The following is an 11697-nucleotide window of genomic DNA, read 5'->3' on the forward strand; positions in this document are numbered from 1 at the left end:
TTATAGGAAATGACTATTTTTTTAAAGTAATTAGTTCACCCAAAAATGAAAATTTGGCGAGCAAGTGATATAATGCTTCACCAAAGTTTCACTAAATTTGTTCTGATGAAGATACAAAATCATCTACGTCTTGGATGGAATGAGGGTGAATATATTCTCAGCAAATTTTCATTTTTGAGTGAACTATTCCTTTAAGAAACCTAAAGGGTTAAATCTTTGTCATTATGTAGTGCTGTCACTTTAAGTTAGCCATTACCAAGTAATGGCAGAAATGAATGTCTACAATTAAATATCCAGTATTGACCAATATATCCATATCTTATATTGATTGTTAATGATGAAAAAGAGTGAACATGAAACTGAAGTTATGACTAACTTTACTACAGTATTGTGACACAGTTTAATGGCATATTGAACAATAAACAAATGTGGGTCTGGCTCGATCTTATCCACTGGTTGTTGATTGGATTGTGTTGAATGGAGGCAGATCTGAATATGATTGGCTCAATAAGAAAATGTTATGACATTTTTATAGTATACATTTTTTATGGACTTATTATGATAGATATAGATGCTGACTTTAATGCCAGTTAAAGAATGAATATTTTAAATGCAGTCCATCAATCTTCATAAAGCTTAATCTATCTCATCCTGACTCTCCTTTTATTTTCTGCCACTGTCCCATTTCACTTGAGTGGCTCCATCACTTTTCCTCTGGTGATTTTCTTTTGATGTTCAGTACCGTGTCGTCATGCCTGCAGCTGTTGCTCTTTTAAACTTGCAGATGCTCTGTTCTTTTATTTTCTCGTTCTCATCTGGCTTCTGTATTTTCTGTCCTCCCCCTCCTCTCCCTGCTTGTGTGACGGTCGCTGTTGATAACAGAGGGGCTTTTTACCCACTTGCAGAGCAGCATCTTATAGCATCGCTGCAAAAGCCAACGAAGAAAGAGGAAAAAATGTCAAGACACTTTTTTTGAATCCTTGGCTGTGCTATTTATATAATTGTGTTGTTATATAACAGAGAGTGAGCTGTATGTCATAGTTATACCCTGGGCATTGCAGTAGATGAGGCTTATTCACACACACTTTCACACACACACATATGAGGGTATCCTCGCACGCTTGCACTCACTTGCTCACACCCTGCTTGCATTGCTCAGCGATGCCATTTCTTTGTAGTGGGGATGCAATCCTGGAGAGACTATTTTTGCAAGCCTTGTAGTGCTTCTGTCACCTCTCCTCAGGAGGACATGGAATACAGGATGGGAAGCTGCATCGGAGTCGCACGCAGCCAGGTAACACTGCATCTCAGACACTGCAGACAGAAAGGCAAAATGAGAATGAGTGGGAAGACATTGCCGGCTGTTCGCTGGTTGTCAGTGCAGGCAGAAGAAGGGGATGGTGGGGAGTATTTGTGTTGGACTGGGCTGACGTCAGGGGGATATGAAGGAAAAAGGATGTTTTTTTGGCTGTCTCTTCTCATACTGGCCTGTAGTGGTCGGAGCTTGGGAGATGAAGAGCGTGAAAGGAGACGGGAATGGAAGGGGAAAAAAGAGGGGGAGGTGCAAAAAGATGCCTGACAATATCTGTACAGTGAGAGGGAAAAGGATGCAGGGAAAGGAATGACAGACATGGATAAATGAAAGGCAGTAGACACTGGCAACAAGCAAATGAAGTCTAGATTGTGCTGAGAATAGACATAGTTTGAGAGAATTAAATAAGGAAGTCAAAAAATGAATTTATTCCCTTGACAACAACTAATATTTGTGCATTCAGTATCTGCTATTAAGTGAATTCATAATTATCCATAACTGAATAGGAAATCAGCCTTGATTGTTCATAGACTATAAGAGCTTATTTATTAATCATATTATTCTGCATTCCTTGTTTATGCAGTTGAAGTGATTTTGCGATACAGTCATTTTATACTTGTTTTAATGGGCATTAAGGATGGGAATATTTGGTTAATCACTTTATTATAATAGGTATATAATATTTTAATACTGTATAATGGTATCAGGGAGGAGAAGGGGTGTGTTGCATGATTGTCAGCTTTAAAAAAAATATTTATTTCAGTGATCAATAAATACTTTGCTTGATGCATTTAAAAGGTCAGGTTTCTGTATTATGTAGCGAAAGGTGAGAATAATTATTTTGTGAGTAAGTGAAATGGTATGGGGTGTGTGTGTAAGAGTGTAAACAGGTGAGGTGAACAGGTAGCAGACAATGGATAATACATAAATAATGCATATATGTATTATGCGTTGTAAGGTTTTCCAATAGGAAACCTGAATTGAAGTTGAAATTGGAAGGGAAGATCACAGTCTAGGCAGTTTAGCAAGAACGGTTGCAGTAGCCATTGAATGAAAGGTCTTGCAGGATGCCTGACAGAGCTGAAAACACTGGTTTGGTAAGTCATATTCTTGTGCCCTATAAACCTTTTTTCAAGTTATATTGTAAAAATGTGCTTCACTAAATAGTTGTATTAGTTAGAAAAGCTATTTAATATAACTGGATCAACCTGACTGCTTTTGGTGACACTAATGTGAGTAAATTGGGTAGAAAAATATGTTTTCACATTTTTAGTGCACTTTACTACACTATATAAGTGAGCCTTTCTTTCTTTCTCTTGTAAAGTTCCACTAAGTATTATTTTATGTTGCATTTTATTCCCCAAAGTAATTCTGTAAGGATTTCATTGCATATATTTTATTGATTGCCTTTTTTTATTTGGGCATCCAGCAATGTGAATACCTACTAGTGATCAACAGTACAGTGACTTGGTGACCTCCAGTAAAATTGCTGTCAATGTAAATAGAGCATTATATTGACACCAAGTAGCCTGAATGTATTTCCCAAAAGTTTTCAGTGATGAATACCATTGTAGAAATGCTATATTCACTGCTCTATGTAAAAAATTAAACATCTTTTATTAGGCCATTGATATGACTGAGGTCTTCCAGTCTTTTAATGTGAAACTATTTTGGAGTATACAGCTCACAGACAAGTGCTGTGTAATTGTTTTGGGGCCCTGTTGACAGGCTAATGAGGTTATGGGAAGGGTAAAATCCTTTCTGCTTAATTTATGGCATTGTGTTTGTTTGCAAGTGTTACCAAGGGCCATGCACCGCCCAGCTGACTCTGTCATCTCTGCCATGTCAGAATCAGTGCGGCCCCCCCATGATCTCCCTGTCAGCTTACCCCCTCTCGCCTGCTCGAACTCTGTGCAGATAGAGCAACCCAATGTGCCAGTCATCTCAAGAGTGGACAAGCTTGTTAACTGCGGTGTAGCTGCAATGAACTAAATCTAAAGCTCTACATTAAGTGTGGCATTGTGAGCTTGGATAAATGCACTGCTTCTGCCTCTGTGAGCTGGGTGAGTGAGTTTGACTTCACTTTGTTGTTACTGCTTTTGAAGTTAACACAATGACCATAAGGAGTTCAAATTAGATGATTTATTGCACTCTCATGGTTTACATTACTAATGTAGTATTAGTAAACCTTTTGATTTTCTCTTTAGATTTCCATTTGGTTCACTTTAGGTGTTAGTGTGGGTTTACAAGAGTCTTCTTTTACCAGAAGTTCATGGAAAAAAAAAAGAAGAAAAAAATAACATTTAATTTGTTTTATGGTTATATTATGCAGCATTGTAGCACATCAAATTCTGTGCTGTGTGAAAAAATCTATTTTTTTCTCTCTCTCAATGATAAGCTGGTAGTCCAGGAATAGAGAAGACATGTTCCTGTTCCGCTTCAGGAGTGTTGCTATGTCAGCAGGCATTCATGTAGTCATGTTTGCAAGTGATTTAGCCACACTAAAGGAAGGTACTAATGTTTAATTATTAGTGGAAGATATGGGTCTGCAGTATTTAGATCTAAAAGTCTAGATGTGTTTTGGCTCTTATGTTGGATGACAAACAAAACACAAACATAAGAAGGGCTGGAATTACACTCCATTCACTCAGTGTTTAAAGCAGTGCCATCATTTGTCTACTCTCTTGTTTATCTCATTGATTAGCTGTTTCTGAAAGTCTGTCTCAGTCTGGGTCCATGAGAAGTTGGGATCATCTAAACTTGACTCTTCAGACATTATTTGCATGGAAGTCATTGTATAAGCCTACAGTATTTATTACATGGCAGATTGTTTTGAAGGGAAACTGGTGCACATGACTCATGGCTGGACGGGAAGACTTAAATAACGAGTGACAGACAGGAACAGCATCTATTTATAACAAGTTTCGTATTCAGGTTTGCACTTCCTGCCAAAATATAGAGCAGGCACTGATCACCCAGCAGAGTCACATGGACACACAAACACTTCAGAAGCACAGCAGTCTGATATAGCCTAGCAAGATGATCTGTATAACTGTTTGACACAATGGTTTTGTTTTTTGGAGATGCTATATTGATTATAAAGGTCATGTTAGTCTATCATTTGTTTCTTATGGAAGCTTGTAATTATGGGATTACATTTTTATATCTCCAACTTGTGACTTTATATCTCCATCTTTTGACTTTGTTTCTCAAAATTGTGATTTTATAAGTTACAATATGACTTTACTGCCACTTTGTTTTGTAATTGTGACTTATCTCTGACAGTGTGACTTCATATCTCACAGTGTGGCTTTTATTTCTTATTTTAAACTAAAATATCTCATAATAACCTTTTTTTATATTATACTCTGCAGAGACCATAGGTTCTTGAATTGAAGAGAATCTGCATAAATGTATTTTAATTTTTAATTTTCCCATTATGCTCAATTTAGCTTGTGTGATACACAAAACTATATAATATTTCATATCACTTTTTTTTTTAAAGCTAAATACCCATTCAATCAACTTACTTCCAAACACATTCCACTCTATGAATGTATTGGTGATACACCATACAAAATTTGATGTAACCAAAAATGAGGCTGTGAGGGATAAAATTACAGTCCATTTAGTGGGTTATGCTGTTTTAAGTCTTAGGCCATGTCTAATTTTCACAACACATTTTCCAGAGTATTGGCTCACAGCAGGGGGAGACAGAGGGCAGCTGCTGTTGACTAGTTGATTTTGGCAGTAATCTCCAAACCCTCAGTCACTAGCACAATCTGTCAAATGATGAGTTTACTGCACCAGATTAACCCACTTACACCGCTAATTGTCAAAATCAGACTCCTACTAAATTATACTGTAAAACTGTGCCACTGTGCCATACAATATATCTCTTGTGCCCACTGGAAAAAACTAAAAACCAACTATCTAGTAGTATTAGTATACATCTAGGACTAGTATTTATGCTGTCTGAATTTCAGCTGATGCCCTCAATGAATCCTCACAGCACTAGGTAGATAGATGGTGTTTCACCGAAGGGTTAGATAGATAGATGGGATCCCGTTTACTGAGTTTCCCCACATTAGAGCGTGCTGTAGTTGTGGTTGTTTGAGTGGGCGGCAGCATGACTGATGGGCCCTGGAGCTTTCTGCATTGTGCTGGCCGCAGGTCAACAGTGTGTGTGCGAAATGCTCCAGGAAGCTGATTTATGTTTCTAATGAGCTTGTGGTGTTCTTAAAAGAGGTTCTGGCCAGAGGTCTGTTAGACCCATCTAGAAGAGCTTTTTTTATGGGCTAATAAGACATACTCCTCCACTCTCACTAACCTTCACACAGTGAGCGACTCAAGCCAAATGTGCAGTGGGCCTGAAAACATTGCTCTCTTAATGTGGCACGGTAAAAAAGTGGACAGCTTGAAATGATTAATGGATGTTAATCGAACTTACCATTTTTTGATAATGGAACTTTAAATCAAGGATGCTATTAAAATGTCGTTCTCATGCTTGCAAGTCACCAGACAAGTAACGATCAAGTAATGACACAAATTCTTAATGACTGGACTTAATGGTCAAAGAAAAACGTGCATTAAAATGATTATATATGTTTATATAATTTATATATGTTTTCATAAGAGGTCTCTTATGCTCAAAAAGGCTGCATTTATTCAGAATTACAGTACAGCACTAATATTGTGAATTTAATATAACTGTTTTCTGTTTTTATATACAGTGCCGCTTGAAAGTTTGTGAACCCTTTAGAATTTTCTATATTTCTGCATAAATATGACTCAAAACATAATCAGATTTTTTACAGATTTTTAAGTCCTGAAAATAGACAAAGATAACCCAATCAAACAAATGAGACAAAAACATTTTTTTTTTTCATTTATTTATTGAGAAAAAATATCCAGTGTTACATATCTGTGCGGTGCAAAAGTATGTGAATCTCTAGGATCAGCAGTTAATTTGAAGGTGAAATTAAGAGTCCATCTGTTCAGAGGCGTTTTCATTCAGTGAAATGACTATCAGGTGTCATTGCCTGCCCTGTTTTATTTAAAGAACAGGGATCTATGAAAGTCTGATCATGTTTGTGGAAGTGAATCATGGCACGAACAAAGGAGATCTCTGAGGACCTCAGAAAAAGAGTTGTTGTTGCCCATCAGGTTGGAAAAGGTTACAAAACCATCTCTAAAGAGTTTGGACTCCACAAATCCACAGTCAGACAGATGTACAAATGGAGGAAATTCAAGACCATTGTTACCCTTCCCAGAAGTGGTCCACCAACAAAGATAACTCCAAAAGCAAGACGTGTAATAGTCCACAAGGTCGCAAAGGAACCCAGGGTAACTTCTAAGCAACTAAAGGCCTTTCTCACATTGGCTGATGTTAATGTTAATGAGTCCACCATCAGGAGAACACTGAACACCCATGGTGTATATGGTAGAGTTGCAAGGAGAAAGTCACTGCTGTCCAAAAAGAAAATTGCTGCCCGTCTGCAGTTTGCTAAAGATCATGTGGACAAGCCAGAGGGCTATTGGAGAAATGTTTTGTGGACGGATGAGACCAAAATAGAACTTTTTGATTTAAATGAGAAGCTTTATGTTTGGAGAAAAGAACACACTGCATTCAAGCATAACAACCTTATCTCATCTGTGAAACATGGTGGTGGTAGTATCGTGGTTTGGGCCTGTTTTTCTGCATCTGGGCCAGCTTGCCATCATTGATGGGGTAATGAATTCTGAATTATACCAGCAAATTCTAAAGGCCATGCAGCAAGACAACAACCCCAAGAACATAAGTCGTTTTACCAAAGAATGGTTAAAAAAGAACAATGTTAATGTTTTGGAATGACAGAGTCAAAGTCTGAACCTTAATCCAATTGAAATGTTGTGGAAGGAGCTGAAGCAAGCAGTTCATAGGAGGAAACCCACCAACATCACTGAGTTGAAGTCAAGCCGATCAGCAGTTACAAGAAACATTTACCTGCAGTTATTGTTGCAAAAGGGGGTCAGACCAGATACTGAAAGCAAAGATTCACATACTTTTGCACCGCACAGATATGTAACACTGGATCATTTTTCTCAGTAAATAAATGGCAAAGAAAATATTTTTGTCTCATCTGTTTGTTTGGGTTCTCGTTGTCTATTTTCTGGACTTGTCTGAAATTTTGATTATGTTTTGAGTCATATTTATGCAGAAATATAGAAAATTCACAAACTTTCAAGCAGCACTGTAGTTTAAAATGTAATTGATCCCTGTGATAGTAAAGCTGAATTTTCAGCAGCCATTACTTCAGTCTTCAGTGTCACATGATGCTTTGGAAATGATCCTTTAGTTGTGCTGCTTATTATATTTTTTTGGAATTGTTTTTTCAGGATTCTTTGATGAATAGAAAGTTCAGTAGAACATAATTTATTTGTAATAGAAATCTTTTGTGACATGTAATGTCTTTACTGTCACTTTTGATCAATTTAATGCTCCCATGATTAATAAAAGTATTAACTTTGTGTGCTGGCAGACCAGCACTTTGTATTGTTGTATAAAATGCAGTAAACTGGTGCAGTAAATTAAAACAAAATCACAGAATACTAATACTAAACTCTCTGTTATGGCCAGCTTGTGATTTTAGCTATATTGTTCCTCTTTTTTCAGAATCAAATTGAATGGTTACTGTTTCTCCTGGATTGTTTGCTTTGGCTGGTTCAATCTGATTGATCCTGTTCGTGTTCAGGATCTTTACATTTGCATTACAGATCTGCACTTGAAATCTGAACTTCTTCAAACTGAAAAGAGTTTGAAGAGTTTTCAGTACAAATTAAATATTGAGGTGTTTTAAACTTGCTGTATGATTAATTTGGGCCATTACGTGATAGGTATTATATAAATTATTGTATAACTCTTAAATTCTGTGAAACTGCCTGAAGGCCATGACTCTAATAAGAGTTTTTTTTCCTACCACCCTGAGAAGGTTGTTCTACTGGACAGCATCTCTGCACTTTGTTCTGCTTTCATCAGAGCCTCTTAATCTCAACACATGACACATACTTACACATATTTCACTCCCTGATCGCTCAAAGCTCAGTGTTTCTCTGGATGTTTGACGAAGAAATAGTTTGTAATTCCTTGACAGTGTCTGCTTTCTTCACATCGGTCCCTCAGTCTGCCAGAGGTGGCCTGTGCCATTGTTGGTCTGATGTGAAGGGGTCACCTACCAGCCCCGCTTAACAAGATGGGCAATGAGAACAGCACTTCGGAGCTTCCGGTAAGATGGTTTCAACTGGGACCCGCTGCCTGTCTCAGCACCGAAACGCTTGGACTACCATGCTTGTGTGTGCCTTAAAACTAGACTTACTGTTTAGAGCTGCTATGACTTTTGGTGACATCTGTTAGCATTCACCATCAACATACTGCCTGTGACAACCTGTGCTTGAGATAACAGCTCAGATAGAGAGAGAGAGAGTGTGCTGTGGTAAAAAACATGCACCGTTGTTTTCATTGTTTTCAGTGTTGTCAAACATTCTGACCGAATTTTGTTTTGAAAGAGTGCAGATGGTCAGTGAACTCATTGTGTGGGATTTTTTTAAATCTTAACCAATAGGCCTATGCTGTTGTTCCCATCGGTGCTAGAGAGTGACAATTCAGTAGCATGCAATAGTCTGGCTGCTTTCAAAGTGCAGCTTTTCCAGTAATGAGCTACATTTTCCAATGAGTAGTGGTTTGTTGGCTTTTTTTAATGTCTGCAGAGGGAATAATAATAGCAAACGCGCTCACCTCACCTCAACGTTCCTCTCTCTTTGTAGCGTTGGAAAGTTCAGTTCATTCAAGTGAATCGGTTAATTCTAAATGGTCCTCTCACACACGTTGCGGTGGAATGTCCGATTCATTCTAATGAATCGGAACTTTCTAAAAGTTATTTTCTCATATGTATCGCTAGAATGTTCAATTAATTAATTTTAATGAATCAGATCGTTCAAACCCGTCTTTTTTCCTCATATAGCCCATGTATCGCTAAAATGTCCAACTCATTCATTATAGTTAATTGGCTCGTTCTTAAAGCTCCATCTCATATTTAGTGCTGCAGTGTCAGTTTCATTCAGGTTTTGATTGTTCGGACTGTTCCTGTAACGTAACAGATAAAAATTGTTTCACATTTTCGAGTTCACATTGAATAGTGTTATGTAGATTAGTTGTATTTTTTTTTGATACGGTCACTAAATTTGTTAATAGCCTACTTATTAGGCTAATACAAATATAAAAATATGTAATTTTAAAAATATGAATAAAGATATTTTTCCCTTAAGTAACCATATTTTTGTTTAGCATAGCTAATTAGATAATCCAAACAGTAACTTAAAAGTCAGTTTTAAAAGTTTCCCCAACAACAGTCACCACAATTTAAATCTTTAGCATGCGTATGGCGTTTTGCTGCTGATGTGATTTTACAAGACATTTATGCATTTGTGCATTCAACTGTGGTTTGATATTCAATGGACCCTGAAAGGAATCATTTGGGCGACGTTATGCTACATTGAATAGGCTACTCAACTTGGAATTCAGGGTTTATCTTAATCAGTGTTGGGGAGTAACTAGTTACATGTAACGGCGTTACGTAACTTAATTACAAAATAAATGTAACTCTAATCAGTTACAGTTACTAAGAAATAATGTGTAATTAAATTAGTTACTTATGAAAATGTTAACGATTACAAAGGGGATTCCATTTGAATATTTACACACTTCCACATACAGATTTAATTGATTTATTTCCCAAATTGCGCTGACTACTCTGAGACATACGGCCCTATAATTTCCGCGATGCGGAAAACACAGACTGGTTCGTAGAATCCAGTCGTAAAAACGGAATTCCTATAGCCTAACGCGGAAGGAATATGCCACATTTTGGACGAATAAATCAAAAGTGTAATTTGTAACCTATTACATTTCCAAAGTAACCTTCCCAACACTGATCTTAATAGGATCAACCTGTTGGGCTCAGTGCTTTTTCATGGATGACTCCAACAGTTTGGTAGCTTCCCAGAACGAACCTCTTGGTAAACGTCCAGCAACAGCAGCAACGGAGACTGATTGAGGCATATATAGGCCTAATGACTCAGATCTGCAAATCAGATGCATCTCTCCAAAGACTTGCTTTTACCACAACTTGTATCTTCTGTTCTTTTGCATTACACATTTGTCTCTGCCACAGGAGGGCGCTCCAGATAACGTGGTGCTATTTCCTCCAGAAGAAACACAGTCTGACATGGTAAATGAGGTACTGTAGGGAGGGGTGTCAGCATGTGTGTGTGAAGTTGCACTGGGAGTGTGCATGGTATTTCTACATTAACTGTGGTTCAGAAATATATTTAGTGAGAACATATCAACAAATATGGGTTTTCAGAGAATTAAGTTTAATGGTTTGCTTACCCCGCTGAAAAAATCATTTAAATCTAAGATGAGTTAAGTTGGCTTTAGCAAGTTTAAGAATCTAAGGTCTTTCTGCATAGCTGATTAGTTGGATGGCCAACTTGTCCACAATAGCTGACAAGCTGAAAAATGCACATGATTTCCTATAAAAGTGTGTACTTTGCAGAACCAAATGTCTGTGGATGCATAGGTGGATCTCAAAATCGGGCCTAAGGGTCCACTTGGGGGCCACAAGACAAAACAAGCATTTAAATAGCCTAAGACAAAACAACTATATCCATATCTTAAATCTTTTAGCCTAATCATTCCTAATCACTGAAATTTTGTTCAAGCTGTAAGACCGCATTTATTGAGCATATAAATGTGCATATAAATATATATAATATAATGTTTTTTTTTAATCAACCTGCTCAATAAATGTGGTCTTACAGCTTGAACTAAATTTCAGTGATTAGGAATGATTATGCTCAAAGATTTAAGTTCAAAGATTTAAGTATTTGATGTATGCTCATTGTTAGGGCATTCTTATGTAGTATGTAAAGTATTATGGCTTTATAATAATAAGTTAAAATAAGTTAAAAATAGATACAAACACTGATTCTAAATGCCATTTAAACCTGGAAACAGTGAAATTGAAATGCTGAAAATGTTAAAAATGTTTCAGATTTTGAAATGTAAATATTAATTGTTATTTAATATTTCTAGGTAATTAATGATATGTAAGAAAATTTGGGATATTGGCCTATTTAACCCCTTTAAATCTATTTTATTTTTGTGATTGTGATGTTATTTTTGTTCCAGATTAAGACTTGAAAACCTAGTTAGATCGACGCTGACAATTATATTTTAAACAAGCATCAAGATTTTAGGTAAATATTTTTTAGAGTGTATAATCGGCTGTATAACCTTTGCAAAATACTGTAAATATGCGGATTTTGCAAACCCTAATGGCAAAAAT

At 36.8% G+C, this 11697-nt stretch overlaps 1 long non-coding RNA gene across 1 annotated transcript; it reads right to left on the minus strand.

Moving 5' to 3' along the window:
• Window positions 1–434: 434 nt before the first annotated feature.
• LOC107688301 (uncharacterized) lies at window positions 435–9158 on the minus strand. Its single transcript, XR_001634222.1, has 3 exons — window positions 9087–9158; window positions 1132–1314; window positions 435–925 (listed from the first exon to the last, which is right to left on the minus strand). It is a non-coding gene; the product is annotated as an uncharacterized LOC107688301 (long non-coding RNA).
• Window positions 9159–11697: the final 2539 nt, after the last annotated feature.

This window comes from Sinocyclocheilus anshuiensis, unplaced genomic scaffold, assembly GCF_001515605.1.
Source record: "Sinocyclocheilus anshuiensis isolate Anshui unplaced genomic scaffold, SAMN03320099.WGS_v1.1 scaffold809, whole genome shotgun sequence".
Lineage (NCBI taxonomy): Eukaryota > Metazoa > Chordata > Actinopteri > Cypriniformes > Cyprinidae > Sinocyclocheilus > Sinocyclocheilus anshuiensis.